The 12,631-nt window shown below is 48.5% G+C and overlaps 1 protein-coding gene across 1 annotated transcript in view; it reads left to right on the top strand.

The window, feature by feature from the left end:
- The first annotated feature begins 828 nt into the window (after positions 1–828).
- The window catches only part of ttll7 (tubulin tyrosine ligase-like family, member 7), a 375,815-nt gene continuing 364,012 nt past the window's right edge, over positions 829–12,631 (top strand). Inside the window, exon 1 of the mRNA XM_072510355.1 lies at positions 829–895. The gene's annotated coding sequence lies outside the window, so the exon portion shown is untranslated. The remainder of the gene's footprint in view (positions 896–12,631) is intronic.

Raw genomic sequence — 12,631 nt, forward strand, 5'->3', positions numbered from 1 at the left:
GAGTGGATCACTAACACGGAGTGGATCGCTAACCAGGGTGGATCAGTATGGGATTGGGGATCAGTGACCCAGAGTGGATCACTAACCCAGAGTGGATCAGTATGGGATTGGGGATCAGTGACCTGGGGTGGATCACTAACCCAGAGTGGATCACTAACCCGGAGTGGATCAGTATGGGATTGGGGATAAGTGACCCAGAGTGGATCACTAGCCGGAGTGGATCAGTGTGGGATTGGGGATCATTGACCCGGAGTGGATCTCTAACCTGGAGTGGATCTGTAACCCGGAGTGGATCGCTAACCCGGAGTGGATCAGTGTGAGATTGGGGATCAGTGACCCGGAGTGGATCTGTAACCCAGAGTGGATCACTAACCCGGAGTGGCTCAGTATTGGATTGGGGATCAGTGACCCTGAGTGGATCACTAACCCGGAGTGGATCGGTGTGGGATTGGGGATCATTGACCCGGAGTGGATCTCTAACCCGGAGTGAATCACTAACCCGGAGTGGATCTGTAACCCAGAGTGGATCACTAACCCGGAGTGGATCAGTATTGGATTGGGGATCAGTGACCCTGAGTGGATCACTAACCCGGAGTGGATCAGTGTGGGATTGGGGATCATTGACCCGGAGTGGATCTCTAACCCGGAGTGAATCACTAACCCGGAGTGGACCTGTAACCCGGAGTGGATCACTAACCCGGAGTAGATCTGTAACCCGGAGTGGATCACTAACCCTGGATCGCTCTGCAGGCTGCTGGATTGCAGCGGGTTGGCTGTGGCGGGGTCGGCGCTGTGGAGGAGGAATCCCGCTCCGCCCCTCGGCTCCCCCGCGGCAGCAGCCAGTGTGCGGGAGAGAAGGAGCTGTTCTGGGGGCTGCCATCTCTCTGAGCCCAGGGTAAGGTGTGTGTGTGTGGGGGTAGGTGGTGTGTGTGCTGTGGGGTGGGGGGGGGGGGGGGGTGCGGTGTGTGTGTGTGTGTGTGTGGGGGGGGGGGGGGGTGCACGTTTCCAGATCAGACACTGTCACCTGGGCCCGGCTCCCGCAATAAGACTGAGATGTCCTGTGTGTCATTTCATGTTGTATCCGATCGGCAGCCTCCCGGAGAGAGACGCATTATGTCCCACAGTGTGTCCGTGCAATAAAATAGCAAAGGAAGGTCAAACTTGTCCGGAGGGAGTGGCAAGACAATCCCAACAATATTTCATTGAGCTGTGGGAACAAGGTGAGTGTAACCTTGCATTGGAAGGAGCAGGTTGTTACTGTAACATTAAAATGTAGCAAAGGGGGGGGGGGGGGGTCAGTATACTGCGTGTGTTTGCTCTCTCCTCAATTAATAATGAGTAATTTGCGATGAGGGTTTTATGTCCAGGAAGGGAGAGGGAAAGGTCCCCCACTCCCCCCTTTTCCAGGGGAGCACAGCTCCCTTTTGTATCATTCAGCCGCTCCGAGGTGCCGCTTCCTTGGTAACAGACAGGATGATACATAATGGGGAAAGGGCAGGCTTGTCACTTCCGTGTGTGCCAGCACAATGGCATTTGTCATTTCGGGGTGTTTCCACCGCACAACGTGCGTGTGTGTGTTTTAAAAAAAAAATTAAAACCCTTCAAGGGATTGAACCCTCCTTATTCCTCTTCCGACTTCAATTTTTTTTTTTGTGGCACAATCGCTTTGGCCGCTGAATTAAACCGCCCCAGAAATCAGCGCCTTGGGCACATCGATATTGACAACTTGGCAACGGCAGTGAATGCTGGAGCAGGTTTTTTTTTTCTTGAACCCACTGTTTTCTGTGCCACTATCAGCCCCACGAGTGGTGGGGTAGGTCTCCAGCACATTTGGACAAACGGGGGCGGGGGGGGGGGGGGGTCTGGTAACCGCTCATCAGGACAGGGAAAGGTTAGAAATGTGCGCCAAAACAGCATTTTCCCCCTTTTCTCTATATTTTTGGGGGAATTGGACTGCAGAATCGTAGAAAGGCTACTGCACAGAAAACCATTCGGCCTATTGAACCCACACTGGCCCTCTTCAAGAGCAATGTGGGCTGGTCCCACTCCGCCACCCTGTCCTAGTAGCCCTGCTTTTTCTTCCTCTCCAGGTGCTTATTATCCCCATTCCTTTTTGAAAGCCTCCCTTGGGTCTGCTTCCATTACCAACTAGAGAGCAGGCCACCCGAGACTGGGTATTGTGCAATAAGAGGGTTAATTTGCAATGCGGTGGTGTGAGATCCTTAGGGAAGAGTGACCATAATATAGTAGGATTTTTCATTAATATGGCGAGTGATACAGTTAAGTCTGAGACTAGGGCCCTGAACTTAAAGAAAGCTAACTTTGATGGTATGGGATGTGCAGGAAAAATGAAATGAAAATGTCTCATTGTCACAAATAGGCTTCAAATGAAGTTACGGTGAAAAGCCCCTAGTCGCCACATTCCGGAGCCTGTTCGGGGAGGTAGGAAGGATGTGATAGCACTGGAGAGGGGGCAGAGGAGATTCACCAGGATGTTGCCTGGGCTGGAGCATTTTAGCTATGAAGAGAGGCTGGGTAAGCTGGAGTTGTTTTGTTTGGAGCAGAGAAGGCTGAGAGGGGACCTGATTGAGGTGGAGAAGATCATGAGGGGCATGGGCAGGTGGATAGTTGAAGGATCAATTACAGAGGAAAATGTTTTTCACCCAGAGGGTGGTGGGGATCTGGAATGCGCTGCCTGGGAGGTAGTTGAGGCAGAAACCCTCAAATCTTTAAAACGTACTTGGATGAGCACCTGAGATTGGCTATTCTCCAGTCCAAAAGAACAAAGAAATATACAGCACAGGAACAGGCCCTTCGGCCCTCCAAGCCCGTGCCGACCATGCTGCCCGACTAAACTACAATCTTCAACACTTCCTGGGTCCGTATCCCTCTATTCCCATCCTATTCATGTATTTGTCAAGATGCCCCTTAAATGTCACTATCGTCCCTGCTTCCACCACCTCCTCCGGTAGCGCGTTCCAGGCACCCACTATCCTCTGTGTAAAAAACTTGCCTCGTACATCTACTCTAAACCTTGCCCCTCTCACCTTAAACCTATGCCCCCTAGTAATTGACCCCTCTACCCTGGGGAAAAGCCTCTGACTATCCACTCTGTCTATGCCCCTCATAATTTTGTAGACCTCTATCAGGTCTCCCCTCAACCACCTTCGTTCCAGTGAGAACAAACAGAGTTTATTCAACTGCTCCTCATAGCTAATGCCCTCCATACCAGGCAACATTCTGGTAAATCTCTTCTGCACCCTCTCTAAAGCCTCCACATGTCACAACATTCAAGGCTATGGGCCGTGTGCTGGGATTTGTGTAGATTTAGACATAGACATAGAATTTACAGTGCAGAGACCATTAGGCGGCCATTCGGCCCATCGAGTCTGCACCGGCTCTTTGAAAGAGCACCCTACCCAAGCCCACACCTCCACCCTATCCCCATAACCCAGTAACCCCACCCAACACTAAGGGCAATTTTGGACACTAAGGGCAATTTAGCATGGCCAATCCACCTTAGCTGCACATCTTTGGACTGGGAGGAAACCGGAGCACCCGGAGGAAACCCACGCACACATGGGGAGAACGTGCAAACTCCGCACAGACAGTGAACCAAGCCGGGAATCAAACATGGGACCCTGGAGCAGTGAAGCAATTGTGCTAACCACCATGCTACCGTACTGAGTAGGGTTTTTTTGTTGGTGCAGGCTTGATGGGCCAAAGCACCTCTTCTGTACTGTGTGATTCGATAATGTATTTTAAGGCATCAAAAGGGATTTTGGGAGAGTGTGAGAAGGTGGAATTGTGGCAGAAGAACAGCCATGAATGGTGGAGCAGGCTTGAAGGGCCAAGTGGCCTCGTCCTGCTCCTATTCCTTATGGTATTACAGTTTTAAATCATCGACGTACTGTTATGGGCCAGGGTTTAGAGAACCCCAATGTGTATCATGGAGTTCACCTGACCCACAACTTTTAATAGATTGTGGTATGGGGAGCACACGGCCCACTCTACAGGTGTGGTACAGCAGAAATGGAAAAGTATTTTTTAAAGCAAAACAATGTTTATTCTATGAACTCAAGTTAACCTTTTTAAAACATACAGTGAACATCTTAGCAACCACAATTCAAATACAACCCCCAAAGACTACAACACTAAGTAATCCTACTTAGTAAGCTTTCCTTTTAACATCCATAAGACTTAAAACACCTTTTACCAGAAGCACATTAGGTTTACATTCGCGACTGTTATTAGTTTTAAATCACCAGGATCGATTTACAGTCTTTAGATTACAGGGAGAGAGATTCATACACCTTCTGGCTGTGACTGCAGCTATCCAGCTCTGAAAACTAAACGAAAACACACCCTGCAGCAAACAGCCTAAAACGAAAGTAAAAAGCTGACAGACAGCCCAGCTCCACCCACTCTCTGACATCACTGCAGTAGTAAACACCCATTTCTTAAAGGTACTCTCAGTACAGATATTTATTTTCACACCCATTTATAAACACCCATTTCTTAAAGGTACTCTCACATCCATCATTTTTTTTCCACTCCTTCTTTGACTATTCTTCCTCCAAGTTTCACTCCTGCTTTGACTCCTAGAATGGGACCTGGCTCCAACAAGCCCCCGGTGTCACATACTGAGGCCAGGGCTAATTAATGCACAATATGAGTTCAAGGAGGTGGCGCAGTGGGTAATGTTCCTACCTCTGAGCTAGAGACTTCGAGTTCAAATCCCATCCCAGGACTTAGGGGCCAGAGGAACCTGGAGGTGTGGATGGCAGGTGTGGGTCAGTGATCATTGCCAACAGCGTGGGGTGATGTGTGAACTGTCTGTTTGCCCTAACCTGGAATGCAAAATGATGGCAGTCATGCTAAACATTGGGCCCCAGTTGGGACATTGTGCACAGTTCTGGGTGCCACAATTTCTGATGGCAGTCAAGAATATGAAAGGGCGCGGAGGAGGTTTTGCAGGATGACAGCATGAGGGAGGACAGTTATTAGAATCATAGCACGAATCGTAGCATTTATGGTGCAGAAGGAGGCCATTCAGCCCATCGAGTCTGCACCGGCCCTTTGAAAGAGCACCCTTCCCATGACCACACCTCCACCCCATCTCCATAACCCAACAGTAAGGGCAATTTTGGACACTAAGGCCAATCCACCTAACCTGCACATCTTTGGACTGTGGGAGGAAACCGGAGCATCCGGAGGAAGCCCACGCACACACGGGGAGAATGTGCAGAATCTGTACAGATAGTGACCCAAGTCGGGAATCGAACCTGGGACCCTGGAGCTGTGAAGCAATTGTGCTAACCACTATGCTACCATGCTGCCCGATAGTCAAAGAAGGAGATATGCGGAAGCTGGGATTGTTCGGTTTAAGGCAGAGGAGACAAAAAAGGATGAAGATCGTCAGAATTCCGAGGGGTTCGATACTGAATGTTGGGAGAAAAGATTTCGGCTGGCAAATGGATAGATTTTGTTTTATTTTTCTTTACTCTTCTCTCGGATGTGGTAAGGCCAGCATTTGTTGACCATCCCTAATTGCCCTCAAACTGAGTGGCTGGCTGGACCCTTTCAGTGGGCAGTTTGGCTGGCTGGACCATTTCAGTGGGCAGTTTGGCTGGCTGGACCATTTCAGTGGGTAGTTTGGCTGGCTGGACCATTTCAGTGGGCAATTAGAGTGCTATGGGCCTGGAGTCACAGATAAGGCAGCCCAGGCAAGGACAGCTCCATTAGGCCTCTATTTGACCTCCCTCTCACCCTTCTCTGCCTGAAACGGAACGATCCCGCCTTCCATGTAGCTAGTATCATCCTGTAAAACCCTCCTCCGTACCCATGGTCTTGACATCCTTAAGGGGTTGTGGCAGGCAGAACTGTGCCCAATATTCCAGCGGAGGGCTGACCTCCTTTGTTGCATTCCAGGAGACACCCCACGCTGTCGGCAGCGATCGCTGATCCACATCCAGCCCCAGCCCAAGAGTCCACGTTCCTCGGGGCAGCCTGGTGGTTAGCACTGCTGCCTCGTGGCTCCGAGGTTCCAGATTCCATCCCGGCCCTGTCCCTGTGGAGTTTGCACATTCTCCCCGCGTCTGCGTGGATCTCAGCCTCAAACCCAAAGATGTGCAGGCTAGGTGGATTGGCCACACTAAATTGCCTCTTGATTGGGGAAATAAAATGATTTGGGTACTTTAGATTAAAAAGAAAAGGCCAAGTTCCTTCTTATTGTATTCAATGTCCCATACTTACAAAAAAAAAAATCACATACACTTTCTTAACTGCCTCGTCAGCTTGTCCTGCCACCTTTAAAGCCCAGTGAATAAGCATCTCAGGTCCTTTGCTCTTATGCCCCCCCCCCCACCCCCACCCCCCCCCACCCCCACCCTCCACTCAAAACAGCACCTTTTGATTACACAGCCTGTCCATGTAGTTTCACAACTTAACTACATCTCACATGTCTGCCCACTTCACCTGTCTGTCATCCTGAAGTCTGCTTACAATTTGCTCAATTGCCATTTGTGTCATTTTGTATCACTTGCACACATTGAGATTGTCCTCCCAACACCCAGGTCTTGGCCAATTATATAACACCAGGAAAACTAGTGGTATACTGGGCCCTGGGAGACAGCACTGCATAATTCACTCCGTGCAGGAAAATAACTGTTCACCGCGCCCTCTGCTTCTTATCCCCACAGCCAGTCTTGTACAGATAGATGTGTACAGCATGGAAACAGGCCCTTCGGCCCACCTGGCCCAGGCCGCCCAGTTTCTATCATTAAGCTAGTCCCACTTGCCCTCATTTGGCACATATGCCTCCATACCTACCCTGCCCATGTAACTGTCCAACTGCTTTTTAAAAGACAAAATCGTACCCGCCTCTACTAGTGCCTCTGGCAGCCCGTTCCAGATGTTCACCAGGCTCTGTATGAAGACATTTCCCCTCTGGTCTCTTTTGTATCTCTCCCCTCTCACCGTAAACCTGTGCCCTTTAGTTCTAGATTCCTCTATCCTTGGGAAAAGATGTTGACTATCTACCTTATCTATACTCCTCGTTATCACCATCATCAATAACATTTGTTTCTATTTTCCGATGTTGCTCTGTTTATTTGTCTCGGTGAACCACAGGCCTTTCCCTTTAATCGCTCAAATGACTGCACAACCAGTTAGTTAGTTCAAAAGACTGTTTATTTACATACACAAGAGTTATCTCAACATGCAAACACAATATCTACTACCGGTTAAACTACACCTATCAGCTACAATAACCTATACTTAACTTCAGGGCGATCGGCACTGTGCAAATGGATAAAGGCCTTTATCTGGATTTCACTTGGCTGGTTTGAAGAAAGTGGCTCTGTCTCTGCTGGGCTTATCCATCAGGTAGCGATCGTTGTCTTGAACTTTTCTGGCTGTTCCTGCTGCAATTGGGTTGGCACAGGCCGGATCCAAAAGAGACAGAACACATGGCTGTGCTCTCTTTTATCCCCCCGGGATTTTGCGCTCTTTGGGGCGGTCCTTAACCTTGGACCCAATAGTTCGACAGGGCTCTGATCACTCTCTTTGATTTCGGCCAATAAAGGGGCAGGTGCCTTGGTGGCTGGGCGGGTCCTTAGTGGTCATTGACCTTGGCAGCTGTGCTTTCTGAGTAAGGGGAGTGGCGCCGATCAGTCTATGGCTGTACCGGTTGCTTGATTGGAGTTCTATTGTCCTGGGAAAATGGGCCATTGAAATGTAAACGAGCGGGGGTTTCGGTCAGGTCTGGTTACCTGTGTTTTAGATACACATAGGCTGTGTTTCTGTCTGAGTCCTGGGTTGGCCATAATTCCCATGGTCCTTTGCAGGTGGCCATCTTAGATGGCTACATCCCGTCCTCTTGATCCTGAACGCGAAGCGTGGTGGATCACACTATCGATCCCTGTTCATCCTTGGTGGACCGGTCACCCTTGGTCAAGGCAAGGTTCTACTCTACTTTACCTTATGGTTTGGGACATTTACCTAATATTTCATTAATACATCCATGAATTAATTAATCTCTAACGGTAACTATAATTCAGGTCACTATAACATTTAATTTATCCGCACAGTTGATCCATAGCTAATGCTATCTAAGCTACTCTCATGCTGCTGGTTAATATCAAAGAACTTATATACAGTAAAAAATTAAAAACAGCAGCATCACATTTCTACTTAATCCTAATAAAGTTAAAGTGGTAAATGGTTTATGTTTAGCAGCGATTGTTACATGAGTTCAATTTTGTTGAATTCCAAAGCAGCACGGTAGCATAGTGGTTAGCACAATTGCTTCACAGCTCCAGGGTCCCAGGTTTGATTCCCGGCTTGGGTCACTGTCTGTGCGGAGTCTGCACATCCTCCCCGTGTGTGCGTGGGTTTCCTCCGGGTGCTCCGGTTTCCTCCCACAGTCCAAAGATGTGCAGGTTAGGTGAATTGGCCATGCTAAATTGTCCTTAGTGTCCAAAATTGCCCTTAGTGCCGGGTGGGGTTACTGGGATAGCGTGGAGGTGTGGGCTTGGGTAGGGTGCTCTTTCCAAAGAGCCGGTTCAGACTCGATGGGCCGAATGGCCTCCTTCTGCACTGTCAATTCTATGAGCTAAGGTGGCTCGGACTGTATATATCGGGGAGCGGGAGGCTTTTGCTCGCCATTTACGGAGTCGAAGTGTCTGAATGACACTGCAGATTATTGCAATTACTAGAAGGGCCTCTACTATGTATGAAAGGGGGTTCAAATTGGCAATGTTTTCGCACCAGGTGGATTTTTCGATGTCTGTCTTTATGTGTGGTGTAGTGTCCAGGCTGGTGGTGGCCTGTTGTGTGGTAGTGTTCGGGGCTGGTGTAGGGTTTGTTACAAAGGTTCATTGCGCGCACAGTTGCAGAAGTCCAGCGATGATCCAAACGCATGTGAGCAGTCCTTGCTTCATCCTGTGTTTCCTGTTTTCTGGGTGATCCTGGGGGTGCAAGCATAGTATCTGTTATTATCTTTGGTTAATATCTCATTTTATTAGTCTTTCTCTCCTTACTCCAATTACCCGTTATGATTGTAACCGTGTGTGACTCCCTCATTTTTTTTTGACATACCATTTTGGAGAGACAAGAAATGCAAATTTTTAAAGTACAGAGACTCTCGCAGCTTGTGGTCGATGCGGGGAGTGGTCGGACAATTTCTTCGACCAGTCTTTCTTTACTTGCAACCAGTGGTGGTTGAGGCTTATCTTAACCAGCCGAATTTCAGGGCAGCCAGTTTTATATATTTGTTGGCCGCAATCACATTTGGCCTGGGGTGTAACGAGCATATGGAGTCGATGTAGTGTGACCGAAGAAGAGAGGAAAGAGGAGAGAAATGAAGTGGCCTTGCTGAGGTGTCCCTGCCATGGGAAGTGGCAGGTAAGCGCTCACAGTTTGCATGAGGTCGCTGGGATCTTTTGGCTGCTGTGGGTGGTGTTCTCTTTCAGATCTGGGGGCTAGTCTAGCTGGTGGTGGGGGGGTCTCCTGCAATCTCGGATAAAGTGACCTGACTGCCCACAGTTGTAACATGACCCCTGGGGCCTGTAAGGTGGAGCAGGCTCTCTGGTGTCTTGCTCCCTTGGGTATGGCTCTCTGGGATATTGGACTTCTCCTCTACCCTCGTTTATCCATGCGGGTCCCAGACTGGTCCTAACTGGATGCATGGTGGCTTCCTGGCCATTCTGTTGTATCTGTTCATGCAGTGACTGTTCCCATGCTCTAGATAAACGTGTCAGTACCCATGCTTCATTGTGTGCCTGTTCTGAGGGATCGAAGTTTACACAAGCCTTTTTACCTGCTTCTGTGGCGTGGGAGACTAAAGTGTGGGTCCATTTGGTAGTGTCTTCAGCATCTAGGTTAGCGCGGTTTAAATCCCCAAATACTGCCTTAAAATGTATCCAGAGGCGTCCGACAAAGGCAGTCGGCTGTTCCCCTTTCCTCTGTCGACATTTGTACAAGCCCTCCACAGGATTCACTTTGTTATACCCGATGGCATCTAATATGGCTGTTTTCATTTCCTGTAGGGTTCCTCCTGCTAATTTTGGGGTTCGGGCAAAGCTGATCTTACGGACTGGCTAAGGCTCATAACTATTAGCTTTACTTCCTCCCTCTCATCTAGGCCGTGAATAACTTTTTGTTGGCGCACCTCCTCAAAGAAGCTGTGCGGGTCTGCGGTGGGCTGGAATGGAATCAGTTTCGTGCAAGCTTCTCTTAATTGGGTTATGGATAGTGGGGTGGTGTAAACGATATCAGGCTCATCCCGATCCGATGACTTGCGTTCTGTGGTAACCGGATTCATGGGGGTCGAGTTGTGAGTTGGGGCGTGTGCTGCCTGTGCAGTCGGTGGTGCGGGTGCTTTTCTTTTTGGGGTGTGGGGGGCTCGATTTTGATTTCCCGTGTCCTCTATATATTTTTGGGCGCTTTCGTTTAACTCTTGCCAATCGGGAGCATCTTCCTCATCTAAATCCTGCCCGAAAGTGTACCTGAAGCCATTCTGAACTGAGAGTTGCGACTGTAACTTTTCTATCTTCTGTCGGCATTTCGCATGGTCAACGGTACTCTGCCTGTGTTCCTTAGTGGAGCTGTGGAGCGCTCTCAAAGCTGCTTTTGAATCTGCGCATTTGCTAGTTAGCTGGGCAACCTGTTGTTCTGTTTCCTCTCTTACCAGGACTACACGCTGTGTATCTTGGTAGGCTTTATCAGGGTCTGCAAGTTGCTCAGGTGAACTAGACAAGATTGATGTGCACGTTTTACATCGGCCATTTCCTTATCCTTAGTTGCTAACTGTTCCCGGAGTTGCTCAATTATCTTCTCGCTTTCGTTACTGTTTCCCTCGTTCTTTTCTTCCTTCTCAATTAACTGCCTACGGAGCGTCTTCACAACCTCCTCTGTGCCTCGCAACTGTGCCAAACAGACACTATTGCCATCGGCTTTCTGACTTTCCCTACATTTTTCTGGTGGACCTCGCTTATGTTCACCCACCAAGTCTGTCCTATCTTTCCTGGACCCGACTCATCATTAGCGCAAAAATTCGACCAAAGGGGCCATCTTTTCCCTTTTAAGTATTTCCTTAACTCTTCCTCGCATATGGGGCATTGCTCTGCTCTGTTGGTCGCTGCGACCTCGGGTTCCTGTGGATTCATCTATCTTTCCATTGCTTTAGTGGCCATTACTTCTCTTATCTCTTTCTCTACTTTTAATTTGGGACAGGGGAATAAGGCGGCGATTTGAACAGCGGGTATGGCTTAAGCTATTTTCCGGCTCACAATTCCTCGATAGTTGTACACAATTCTAACAAGTTTCCCTTACTCTTGCTGTTAGGTACGCATGCGGGTTAGTACACACTTCCGAAATTCGGTTATTTGGTCGATATGGGACTTGCACTTGTGGTTCTTTCTCTTTCTCGCAATTGGGTTCAAAGTTTGTGGTTTCTCTCGGAGTGACAAAGTCACTTCTAATCGAGTCCCATCAGAGTCGCCAATATTGTTGCTCTATTTATTTATCTCGGTGAACCACAAGCCTTTCCCTTATATCGATCAAATGACCACACAACCAGTTAGTTAGTTAAAAAGATGGTTTATTTACATACACAAGAGTTATCTCAACATGCAAACACAATATCTACTACGAGTTAAACTACACCTATCAGCTACAATAACCTATACTTAACTTCAGGGAGACCGGCACTGTGCAAATGGATAAAAGCCTTTATCTGGATTTCACTTGGCTGGTTCGAAGAAAGTGGCTCTGTCTCTGCTGGGCTTATCCATCAGGTAGCGATCGTTGGTCTTGAACTTAACTGGCTGTTCCTGCTACAATTGGGTTGGCACAGGCCGGATCCAAGAGAGACAGAACACATGGCTGCGCTCTCTTTTATCCCCCTGGGATTTTGCACTCTTTGGGGCGGTCCTTAACCTTGGATCAATAGTTTGACAGGGCTCTGATCACTCACTTCGATTTTGGCCAATAAAGGGGTGGGTGCCTTGGTGGCTGGGCGGGTCCTTAGTGGTCATTGACCTTGGCAGTTGTGCTTTCTGAGTAAGTGGAGTGGCGGCGATTAGTCTGTGGCTGTACCGGTTGCTTGATTGGTGTTCTATTGTCCTGGGAAAATAGGCCATTGAAATGAAATGAAATGAAAATCGCTTGTTGTCACAAGTAAGCTTCAAATGAAGTTACTGTGAAAAGCCCCTAGTCGCCACTAGGGGGTTTCGGTCAGGTCTGGTTACCTGTGTTTTAGATACACATAGGCTGTGTATCTGATGAGTCCTGGGTTGGCCACAATTCCCATGGTCCTTTGCAGGTGGCCATCTCAGATGTCTACACCGAATAAGTCTGTTAAAAGGAACATTTTTCACATGTATTTTGAAAGTCCATACTCACAACATCTACTGCACTACCTTCGTCAACTCTGTCTGTTACTTCATCAGAGCAGGTGCTAAGTCTATAACAAATCTGTGCTTGCCACCCCTTACTAAAAGGTGATTGTTATCCGAGTGAGTAAACCCAGCAGGTACTTTGTTCAAAAAGATATCACAGTCATGCATTGTCCACTTCCCGTCTGACATTCACAGGCACAATTTTCCGTAAGGGTTGCTGGGCAGTGAGA

This window comes from Scyliorhinus torazame, chromosome 7, assembly GCF_047496885.1.
Source record: "Scyliorhinus torazame isolate Kashiwa2021f chromosome 7, sScyTor2.1, whole genome shotgun sequence".
Lineage (NCBI taxonomy): Eukaryota > Metazoa > Chordata > Chondrichthyes > Carcharhiniformes > Scyliorhinidae > Scyliorhinus > Scyliorhinus torazame.